Source organism: Ascaphus truei, chromosome 7 (genome assembly GCF_040206685.1).
Source record: "Ascaphus truei isolate aAscTru1 chromosome 7, aAscTru1.hap1, whole genome shotgun sequence".
NCBI classification, from domain to species: Eukaryota; Metazoa; Chordata; class Amphibia; order Anura; family Ascaphidae; genus Ascaphus; species Ascaphus truei.
Genome location: NC_134489.1, coordinates 41,360,297 through 41,371,099, shown reverse-complemented (window position 1 = coordinate 41,371,099; position 10,803 = coordinate 41,360,297).

Sequence of the window (10,803 nt, the reverse complement as noted above, 5' to 3'; positions counted from 1 at the left end):
TGAGTATGGTGTGGGTGTGGGTGTGTGTGTTTGTGAGACAGTGCATGAGAGCATGGTGTGTGTGTGTGTGTGTGTGTGTGTGTGTGTGTGTGTGTGTGTGTGTGTGTGTGTGTGTGTGTGTGTCAGTGTATGAGAGTATGGTGTGTGTGTGTGTGTGTGTGTGTGTGTGTGACAGTGTATGAGAGTATGATGTGTGTGTGTGTGTGTGTGTATGAGTACGGTGTGTGTGTGTGTGTGTGTATGAGTACGATGTGTGTGTGACAGTGTATGAGAGTATGGTGTGTGGGTTTATGTATGTATGTATGTATGTATGTATGTATGTATGTGTGTGTGTCGGAGCGTGTATGCATCATTTGGTGCACTGAGCGCGTTACAATGGAGCATGGACCCCGCATAGTAAAACGTACCAGGAAAGACAATGACCTCAACATATATAACAGGTTTCAACAAGGTGCCGGAGGGGAGAATATTCCAGGCAGAGAGCAGCGCTTTAGGAATAGAAAGCCGTGCTCTGAAACTAGAAGGTACCCGGCTCGGGGGGAATGTGAGGCCGTCCTTCTTCAGGCCCAGGGTGGAAGAGCCTCACAGCAGATGTGGTAGGGGACAATATATTAAGGGAATAGCTATAAGGCTTCATCCTAAAGATGTAAGTAAGCAGCGGGTCCAGTAGGGTGAGAGGTTCTGCAGCAGAGACTGCGCAGAATGGGGGAGCTCCGAGGATCTTATCTGCTGTGAAAGTCCATGGGTCTGTGTGCAAACCTAATGAATAAAGGCTGCACGGATCGCCTGGCCCTCCGGCTGGGAACCAATGACCGACTGAAGCCTTATCTGGCCCTCCGGCTGGGAACCAATGACCGATTGAAGCCTTATCTGGCCCTCCGGCAGGGAACCAATGACCGACTGATGCCTTATCTGGCCATCCGGCTGGGAACCAATGACCGACTGATGCCTTATCTGGCCCTCCGGCTGGGAACCAATGACCGACTGAAGCCTTATCTGGCCCTCCGGCTGGGAACCAATGACCGACTGAAGCCTTATCTGGCCCTCCGCTGGGAACCAATGACCGACTGATGCCTTATCTGGCCATCCGGCTGGGAACCAATGACCGACTGATGCCTTATCTGGCCCTCCGGCTTTGAACCAATGACCGACTGAAGCCTTATCTGGCCATCCGGCTGGGAACCAATGACCGACTGATGCCTTATCTGGGCATCCGGCTGGGAACCAATGACCGACTGATGCCTTATCTGGCCCTCCGGCTGGGAACCAATGACCAACTGATGCCTTATCTGGCCATCCGGTTGCTGGTCTGAAGAAGACCTTCGGTGGTTGCGCCTTCTGGATAAAAACGACCAACAAATCACGTATTCAAGCAGAGATACATGGGAGCCTGGGGTATACTGTGTGAGAAGGTTGTGTGTGCGATGCTGTGTATATGGGCATGTATATACAGGTTCTTGGTGTGCGTGTGCATAGCAGGTGATCTATGTGTGGAGTATATATACTGGAAAGAAGAGTCCAGCTTCCAGACACCGGAGGAGTCGGTTCCTTATACAGGGTCAGTTCCATGCTCTTTGCTTCTTCCGGAAACGCCACGCTCAGGCTCGGATGGCCTTACTGAGAACCCACAGGATGCAGATGGTGTGTGCCTGAGAGTGTGTTTGCAATGTATTTATCTTATACTATATTAGTGAAAGCACTGTATGTTTGCCTGCATGCATGCATGCCTGCTGCCTGCCTGGATGTCCGGTGTCCCTAGGGGAAATCTCATTGGTCCCTTGGCCCGCCCCCGCACACCTCTCATTGGCCTGAGGCGGGGTGACGGGCCAAAGGACACACAGGGACACACACACACACAGGGACACACACACACAGGGACACACACACACACGGACACACACACACGGACACACACACACGGACACACACACGGACACACACACGGACACACACACACACGGACACACGGACACACACACACACACACAGGGACACACACACACAGGGACACACACACACGGACACACACACACACACACACACACACACACACACACACACGGGGCTCACAGTGTTAGCAGCACCCGCGCGCACCTCCTCCTCTCCCCGTGTCTCCCGCGCTTTCACACCGACCCCCCCCCCCTCCCCCGGCGCCGCTACAGTCAGCGGGACACACACACACACTATTATTAGCCCTTCAGCGCCCCCCCCCCCCACCCAGTGTCAGCGGCCATGCGAGACCCCCCCTCTATATCTCCCACCTCTCCCCCCCCCCACACATATACATGCCCCCCCTCCCCGGCGGGGGAACAGCCAGTGGCCAGGCAGGCTGCCTCGCGGCGCCGAGTGCCCAAGATGGTGGCGCCCGGGACACAGCGGGGGAGCGGCCACAACACGCTGCCTCCCGCCTCAGATCCACGTGGGTCCTGCCGGATGGGTGAGTGAGCGGCCTTCACTTCCCCTCCACCCCCCCTTCACCTCCCCTCCACCCCCCCTCCCCTCCAGTGTCAGTGTCTCCCCGATACCCCCCCCCCCCCCGGCGCCGCTACAGTCAGCGGGGGAGCGAGCGAGCGCCCGGGACACAGCGATGGAGCGGCCACAACACGCTGCCTCCCGCCTCAGATCCACGTGGGACCTGCCGGACGGGTGAGTGAGCGGCCTTCACCTCCCCTCACCCACACCTCACCCCCCATCACCTCCCCTCCCATCACCTCCACTCACCCCCTTTCACCTCCCCTCACTCCACTTCTCCCTTCCACCCCCCTTCACCTCCCCATTTACCTCCCCCCCTCCACCTCCCCTCCACCCCCCCCTCCACCCCCCCCCCTTCACCTCCCCTCCACCCCCCCCTTCACCTCCCTTCCACCCCCCCCTTCACCTCCCTTCTACCCCCCCCCCTTCACCTCCCTTCCACTCCCCCCCTTCACCGCCCTTCCACCCCCCCTTCACCGCCCCTCCACCCCCCCTTCACCGCCCCTCCACCCCCCCTTCACCTCCCCTCCACCTCCCCTCCACCCCCCCACCTTCACCTCCCCTCCACCTCCCCTCCACCCCCCCTTCCCACCGCCTCCCCCCCCCTTCACACCGCTTCCCACCGCCTCCCCCCCCTTCCCACCGCCTCCCCTCCACCTTCCCACCGCCTCCCCCCCCTTCCCACCGCCTCCCCCCTTCCCCCCCTTCCCACCGCCTCCCCCCCCCTTCCCACCGCCTCCCCCCACCCCTTCCCACCGCCTCCCCCCACCCCTTCCCACCGCCTCCCCCCACCCCTTCCCACCGCCTCCCCCCCCTTCCCACCGCCTCCCCCCTTCCCCCCCTTCCCACCGCCTCCCCCCTTCCCCCCCTTCCCACCGCCTCCCCCCCCCTTCCCACCGCCTCCCCCCACCCCTTCCCACCGCCTCCCCCCACCCCTTCCCACCGCCTCCCCCCCCCTTCCCACCGCCTCCCCCCCCCTTCCCACCGCCTCCCCCCCTTCACACCGCCTCCCCCCCTTCTCACCGCCTCCCACCCCCCCTTCCCCCCCCCCTTCCCACCGCCTCCCCCCCCCTTCCCACCGTCTCCCCCCCCTTCCCACCGCCTCCCACCCCCCTTCCCACCGCCTCCCACCCCCCTTCCCACCGCCTCCCACCCCCCGCCATCCCACCGCCTCCCACCCCCCGCCTTCCCACCTCCTCCCACCCCCCGCCTTCCCACCTCCTCCCACCCCCCGCCTTCCCACCGCCTCCCACCCCCCGCCTTCCCACCGCCTCCCACCCCCCGCCTTCCCTCCGCCTCCCCCTTCCCACCTCCCCCCCTTCCCACCACCTCCCCCCCTTCCCACCACCTCCACCCTCCCCCCCTTCCCACCACCTCCCCCCTCCTCCCCCTTCCCACCACCTTCCCCTTCCCACCACCTCCCCCCTTCTCTCCCTTTCCACCACCTTCCCCCTCCTCCTCCTTCCCACCACCTCCCCCCTTCCCACCACCTCCCCCCTTCTCCCCCTTCCCACCACCTCCCCCCTTCTCCCCCTTTCCACCACCTCCCCCCTCCTCCCCCTTCCCACCACTTCTCCCCTCCCCCCCCGCTCCCCTTCCCCCCCCGCTCCCCTTCCCCCCCCTCCGCTCCCCTTCCCCCCCTCCTCTCCCCTTCACCCCCCCTCCGCTCCCCTTTCCACCCCCCCTCCGCTCCCCTTTCCACCCCCCCTCCGCTCCTCTTCCCCCCCCCTCCACCTCTTTTTCCCCTTTCCCCTCCCACCCCCTCCCACACTTCCACCCCCTCCTCTAACCCTTCCCCCCCCTCCTCTAACCCTTCCCCCCCCTCCTCTAACCCTTCCCCCCCCTCCTCTAACCCTTCCCCCCCCTCCTCTAACCCTTCCCCCCTCCTCTAACCCTTCCCCCCCCTCCTCTAACCCTTCCCCCCCCTCCTCTAACCCTTCCCCCCCCTCCTCTAACCCTTCCCCCCCTCCTCTAACCCTTCCCCCCCCTCCTCTAACCCTTCCCCCCCCTCCTCTAACCCTTCCCCCCCCTCCTCTAACCCTTCCCCCCCCTCCTCTAACCCTTCCCCCCCCTCCTCTAACCCTTCCCCCCCCTCCTCTAACCCTTCCCCCCCTCCTCTAACCCTTCCCCCCCCTCCTCTAACCCTTCCCCCCCTCCTCCACCCCTTGCCCCCCTCCTCCACCCCTTGCCCCCCTCCTCCACCCCTTGCCCCCCTCCTCCACCCCTTGCCCCCCTCCTCCACCCCTTGCCCCCCTCCTCCACCCCTTGCCCCCCTTCTCCACCCCTTGCCCCCCTTCTCCACCCCTTGCCCCCCTCCTCCCCTTCCCGCCGCCCTTCGCCTTCATGCCCGCCTTACCGCCTCCCCACCCCGCCTCTGCCTTTCACCCGCCCTTACTCCGGCCGTCTCTGCCTTTCACCCACCGCCTCACAGCCGCTGCACGCACTCAACAGACACCCGCCACACTCGACACATACCTGCCGCCACACACACCTGCTGCCTCCCGCCCCTACGCACCGACATCACTGACCCACCGCCTCACACCCTAGCAGGACCCCCCACTCACAGACAGCACTCACAACCCACGCGCCAGCCGCCGCCGCCTCACACCCTTGCAGGACCCCCACTCACACACAGCACTCACAACCCACGCGCCACCCGCCGCCTCACACCCTAGCAGGACCCCCACTCACAGACAGCACTCACAACCCACGCACCACCCGCCGCCTCACACCCTAGCAGGACCCCCACTCGCACACAGCACTCACAACCCACGCGCCACCCGCCGCCTCACACCCTAGCAGGACACACGACTCAGATTTTTACATCACTTATGGCACCAAAATATACATTGTACTGTGGTGTGGTTACAATAAACCATTTTTATACAACATCGTATTACATTTTCTTCCATCTTTCTTTTCAATATTATTATCCAACCTTTACAACAAACAGTCACCTATTGTTCCACGATTTATAAATAATACTACCTGCCGGGTCTCTCAGCTAGTTTATTTATAAAATGTGTTACCAGGAAGTAATACAGTGAGAGTTACCTCTCGTTTCCAAGTACAGATGCAACGGCCATTATTTTAACAAATCACGCGGTGTATACCTCGGAATACCCATGTCATGGCGCGGGATTTCTTCCAACCGTACCGCCCCCTCCTGCCTTAAAACGCGAGTGCAGAAAATGGCATTTTAGTGTCCAGGCTTTTAAACACCTGAAATTGACACAGTAGCACAGTACTGTACACATAACAATTCATTCATTTCATGGCATTTAATTGCAAACAATCCATGAAATTCAAACAAAGCAACCGCGATAAACACGTGTGCCTGGGGCGACTGGCCGCGTGGAGTACAGCAGCGCACACGAAAACGGCGCAGTGATTTGTTAAAATAATGGCCGCTGCATCTGTATGTCCTGGGCATAGAGTTAAGATGACAAATGCATGGTTACAATACATAGTTACACAAGTGAACAGGGTATACATTATATACAAGACATTGCATGCACAGTAAGAGATAATATATATGTAGCCATGTGTAAAAATTGTGTACATCTCTTTCTCATGCTGGCAGTAAACCTGGTAAGTATGCAGGGTTGCCAGCAACAATCATGGAGGTTTGCCCTCACATCCTGGTGAGGTGTCATATGTAGCAAGGGAAGTGACAACATGCTCTGTGTCCACTGTTAGTGACACAGAGGTGTGTCTGTTTTCTGAGTCTATATAAGACACAGCACTGCCAAAAGTTAGGGGTTCAAGGTTGTTGAGTCTAGGTGGAAACCTAGTGTTAAGAAGGAGTGTCTGCAGCAGTTCAAGGCTGTCAGATTCAAGTGCTAGCTGACTACACACTGTGTTCATGGACCTGACACAGATGGTGATCTCCCTTAAGGGAGAGGTGAGCCAACTCTATTGAGAGCGGAGGAACCTTCTGAAGGGGGTACCTCAACAAGATGAGTGGCTGAGTACGACCGCGATGAGGGGCAGTCTGCCTAATCAGATGCAAATAAAGATGCCCTTGTTAACTACATCCCTTCTGTGTGAGTGTGGAGTCATTCTGCAGAATGAGGTACCACAGAGGAGTTCCCCATCAGATACATCCCCCTGCGGCAGCAGAGATCCTGATGGGGTGGAGGCGCTGCATCGAATGTGAGTAGGACTCAGAGACACTACCTCAGACGCCTGTCATGGTGATATTCCCCTATACCAACCAGCGGGAGACTCAGGAGTCCTGTAAGCCAGCAGGTGCACCACAACATACACAGACATGTAATGGGGGGCCAGTAGACCACAGGGGCCAATGTGAGATTGGGTGGGTGTCTGACCGTTACATATATATTATAGGCGTATGTAACAGTTACAGACAAGATTAAAATGTGAGACCACTTTAGTTTTTAAAGAACTTAGACTGGGGGTGGATGTGAGAATCTCCGGTAGGTTGTTCCAGTTTTGGGGTGCACGGTAAGAGGAGGAGCGGCCGGATACTTTGCTGAACCTTGGGACCATGAACAGTCTTTTGGAGTCAGATCTCAGATGATAAGTGCTGCGTGTGGTAGGGGCGAGGAGCTTGTTCAGATAGGCAGGTAGCTTGCCCAGAAGTAATTTGTGTCACATGCTAAATGTGAGTGTGTATCCAGATCAGAGTGTGATTGGGGAGTGCAATGAGTCAGGGTAGTGGCGTGGTCAGTTGTGTCCATGCACTGTGTGTTAATTAGTATGCGCACCTTTAGGTCAGCGTGTGTGTGTTTTGCTATGACAGTCAGGGTTTTTAGGTCAGTATCTATGGTCACACCACGGATCACACACTCTGCCCTCTCCCAGCGTCTCACTTTTGGTTTACAACATGCCGACACCAGAGAGGAAACCGCAGGCCCTTACATCGCTGCATCCTATAGGCCGGCTTCCCCCCTTCCAGGCACGCAGCGCCCTTATTAACTCCTTGCTCCCCAAAAAGATGCTGCATTGGAAAGGGAGGGGTTTTAAAAAGAGAGTAAGTAATGGCTCATTATAGATCCTTGGTGAGACCTCGGCGGGAGGATGGAGTTCAGCTCTGGGGACCGTATGTCCAGAAGGACATGAGATTGTGCAAGGAAGGGTTACTAAAATGCAGCATGGACTGCATGGGCGGGTCTCATACCTCTCCTTAGGGCAATGAGACAGTTTCCGTGCCTGAGGAAACCCCCCCCCCCCCCCAATATTATATGCATATGCAAATTAGCACGTGCATTGGTTAGCCCATAATAGACCTGGTGTGGGACCACTGATCCACATCATAAAACGCATCAGGGAAGACCAAAGCAGGACTGGCCAACTCGAGTCAGGATATCCCTGCTTCAGCACAGGTGTCTCAAACAGTAGCTCAGTCAAAACGACTGGGCCAACTGTGCTGAAGCAGGGATATCCTGAAAACCCAAGGGCCACCAACAGGTCTTCAGCACGGCTGGCTCAATCAGTGGCTCAGTCATTCTGATTGGGCCACCTGTGCTGAAGCAGGGATATCCTGTAAACCCAGGGTTGCCACATTTACGTTTTTATAATATGGGACGGGGAAATCCAGTGTGAAAGTGACATCATAATGAGGGATGAATGATTTGCAAACGCTCGGAGCTGGATGGTCTCTCCCGCGTGACCGCTGTATGCCTTGGCGTTTCTCCTCTCGGTGCTTGACGGGCGGGGAAAGACGCGCTGAACTAACGAGGTCAGGTTATTAGGCGATGACCAGGCAGTGTCCTAACGTTATTATTTTAATAATTTAGTACGGTGACATCTATCGGGAAAGGGAACGATTACAATCACGGAGAAATCTATTACATTTTTAGGACTGATTTCATGACAATCAAGTTCAGACATGTCACGCCAAGGCGCTAAAATACGGGACAATGATGCGTCCCGAGAGACGTTTCTAGAACAAGTCAATAAAATAAGGCAGGGGTGCGCAAAGTATTAGAGTTGCGCCCCCCTTGCCTTCTCCCCCACCCCCGTGCTTGTGCCCCCCTCACCTCTTGTGTCGGCGTCAAATGATGGCCGGGGTCCCGTGATGTCACGCCACATGCCCCGCGGCGTCATTTGACAGCGTGTTGCCATGGCGACGGTCATGTGACGTCACATGGCATCACGACGTAATTTGAAACCGCGTTAGGTCGACGCGTCATAGCAGCCTTCAGAATCAAGGTAAGTGAAGTTGCAGACGCCTCACGCGATCCCCCGGCATTTAATTTATCTGCCGTGGGGAAGAGAGAAGGACCTCTGCAACCGCCCGCGCCCCCCCAGAAAAATCTCCCGCCCCCCAGATTGCGCACCGCTGGAATAAGGGACAATCCCATATATACAGGATGTTTAGTAGCCCTATGGACACGTGACCAGTTGGTGGCTCGAGGACTGCAGTTGGCCGGCCTGGTACTTGCTGTTCTAGCCGCAGATTGAGGAACCTGCCATATGTTTGGCGGTGTTGTGTATCGCCAGCACTGCTGTGCCAGTAATTGTACAAGTGCCGCACACAGGCGTGTAGTGTGCTCAGGGAGTGGAGTCAGCACCCTCGCTTCTGCTTCTAACAGCAGAAAGAGAAGTTATGAAGAGGAACTCTTCAAGCAAACGTTATTTTTAGACACAGAAACTTCTTCCAGCGTTCCCAGCAAGATTAACCCGTTCAGTGCCAGATCCGATGCATTGCTGGCATCTCGCACACTGACGGGGTGAGCATAGTAAGGCAGCGCTTATAGTGACGCCGACGGGACGTCGCTCCAAAACAATTCGCTCCGTCGCGAGCGCTTATAGTAAGCGCGACGGAGCGACCAAAAATTTGGAAGCGGGATAAATTTGATTTTTTTTAGAGACTGTCGCTGAACCAATCAATGACACCGTCGCTGAAAGTTAAATGATAACTTTCGCGGGTGGCGACGGGTGATGTCATCGGTCGCCTCACTCAGCTGGAAGTACAGGTCTGTATGACCTTGTATATTGAGCAGAGGATGACCATGCAAGCCCATTCCATGCTGCAGGACACACGCTGTCTGCCTCCGCACCCACCACCAGCTGCGTCTCCTTCATATTAAAGTCCGTCCATGACAAGGAGAGAGAACGCTCACTGTCTTACGGGTAAAATATTGTTCCAAATCAAATAAACAAAAGTTGAAGCCACAAACAGCTGTGGTTAAAGTTTCAGTCCCACTTAGAAAAAAAGGCAGGTTTTTTTTGGTACAATTTACCATTTTTATCCAATCCATAGACTTTCTTATGAAATTGTGCAGCTTTTGGAAACGCACTTTTTGCAGGTCCTATTAAATTGCGATTTTGTAGACTGCTCCTGTCCACGCCTCTGTCCCGTGGCACACTGGAAGTGCAATGTCCACGCCTCTGTCCCGTGGCACACTGGAAGTGCAATCTCCACGCCTCTGTCCCGTGGCACACTGGAAGTGCAATCTCCACGCCTCTGTCCCGTGGCACACTGGAAGTGCAATGTCCACGCCTCTGTCCCGTGGCACACTGGAAGTGCAATGTCCACGCCAGCATCTAGTAACTAAATACTGGGGTTTTGCCATTAGCCCAATGCACTGCAGAGCCCCCTGGCAGCACGGGGGTTAAAATGAGAGCGATACTGGTATACGACACAGCGCTTAAACTTTATTTTCAGGATATGCTGCTCGGCGAAATTGCCGTTTTACATTTTCCAGCTTAGTGGCCGAGTGCTTATACGTTCCCATGACCTCAAGCACAGCAGAACCAGGCAACACATGACATCTCCCAGGCTCCCGGCAGCTGCGGGTGCAGGAAGAGCAAACAGAGATCTTCCACCAAACAGCACCCACAGGGAGAGGCTGCAGAGAGACAGCAGAGAGCGAGTCAGGAAAGGGACAGGAGGGGACAAGCAAAGTGCAAGGAGTCTGGAAAAGGATTGTTTTTCAGAAGCACAGAATCTCTCACCGGGGCGGGGGGGGGGGGAGGGGAGCGGCGCAGAATCTCTCCCCGGGGGGGGGGGGGGGGGGGGGAGCGGCGCAGAATCTCTCACCGGGGGGGGGGGAGCGGCGCAGAATCTCTCACCCAGGGGGGGGGGAGCAGCGCAGAATCTCTCACCAGGGGGGGGGGGAGCGGCGCAGAATATCTCACCGGGGGGGAGCGGCGCAGAATCTGTCACCAGGGGGGGGGGGGTGGGGGGGGAGCGGCGCAGAATCTCTCACCGGGGGGGGGGGGGGGGGGGGGGGAGCGGCGCAGAATCTCTCACCGGGGGAGGGGGCGGGGGAGCGGCGCAGAATCTCTCACCGGGGGAGCAGTCATTGGCTGTGTCCGAGTTTTACTAGCTTTAATTGGCGACCTGTTTTCTCAGGGAAT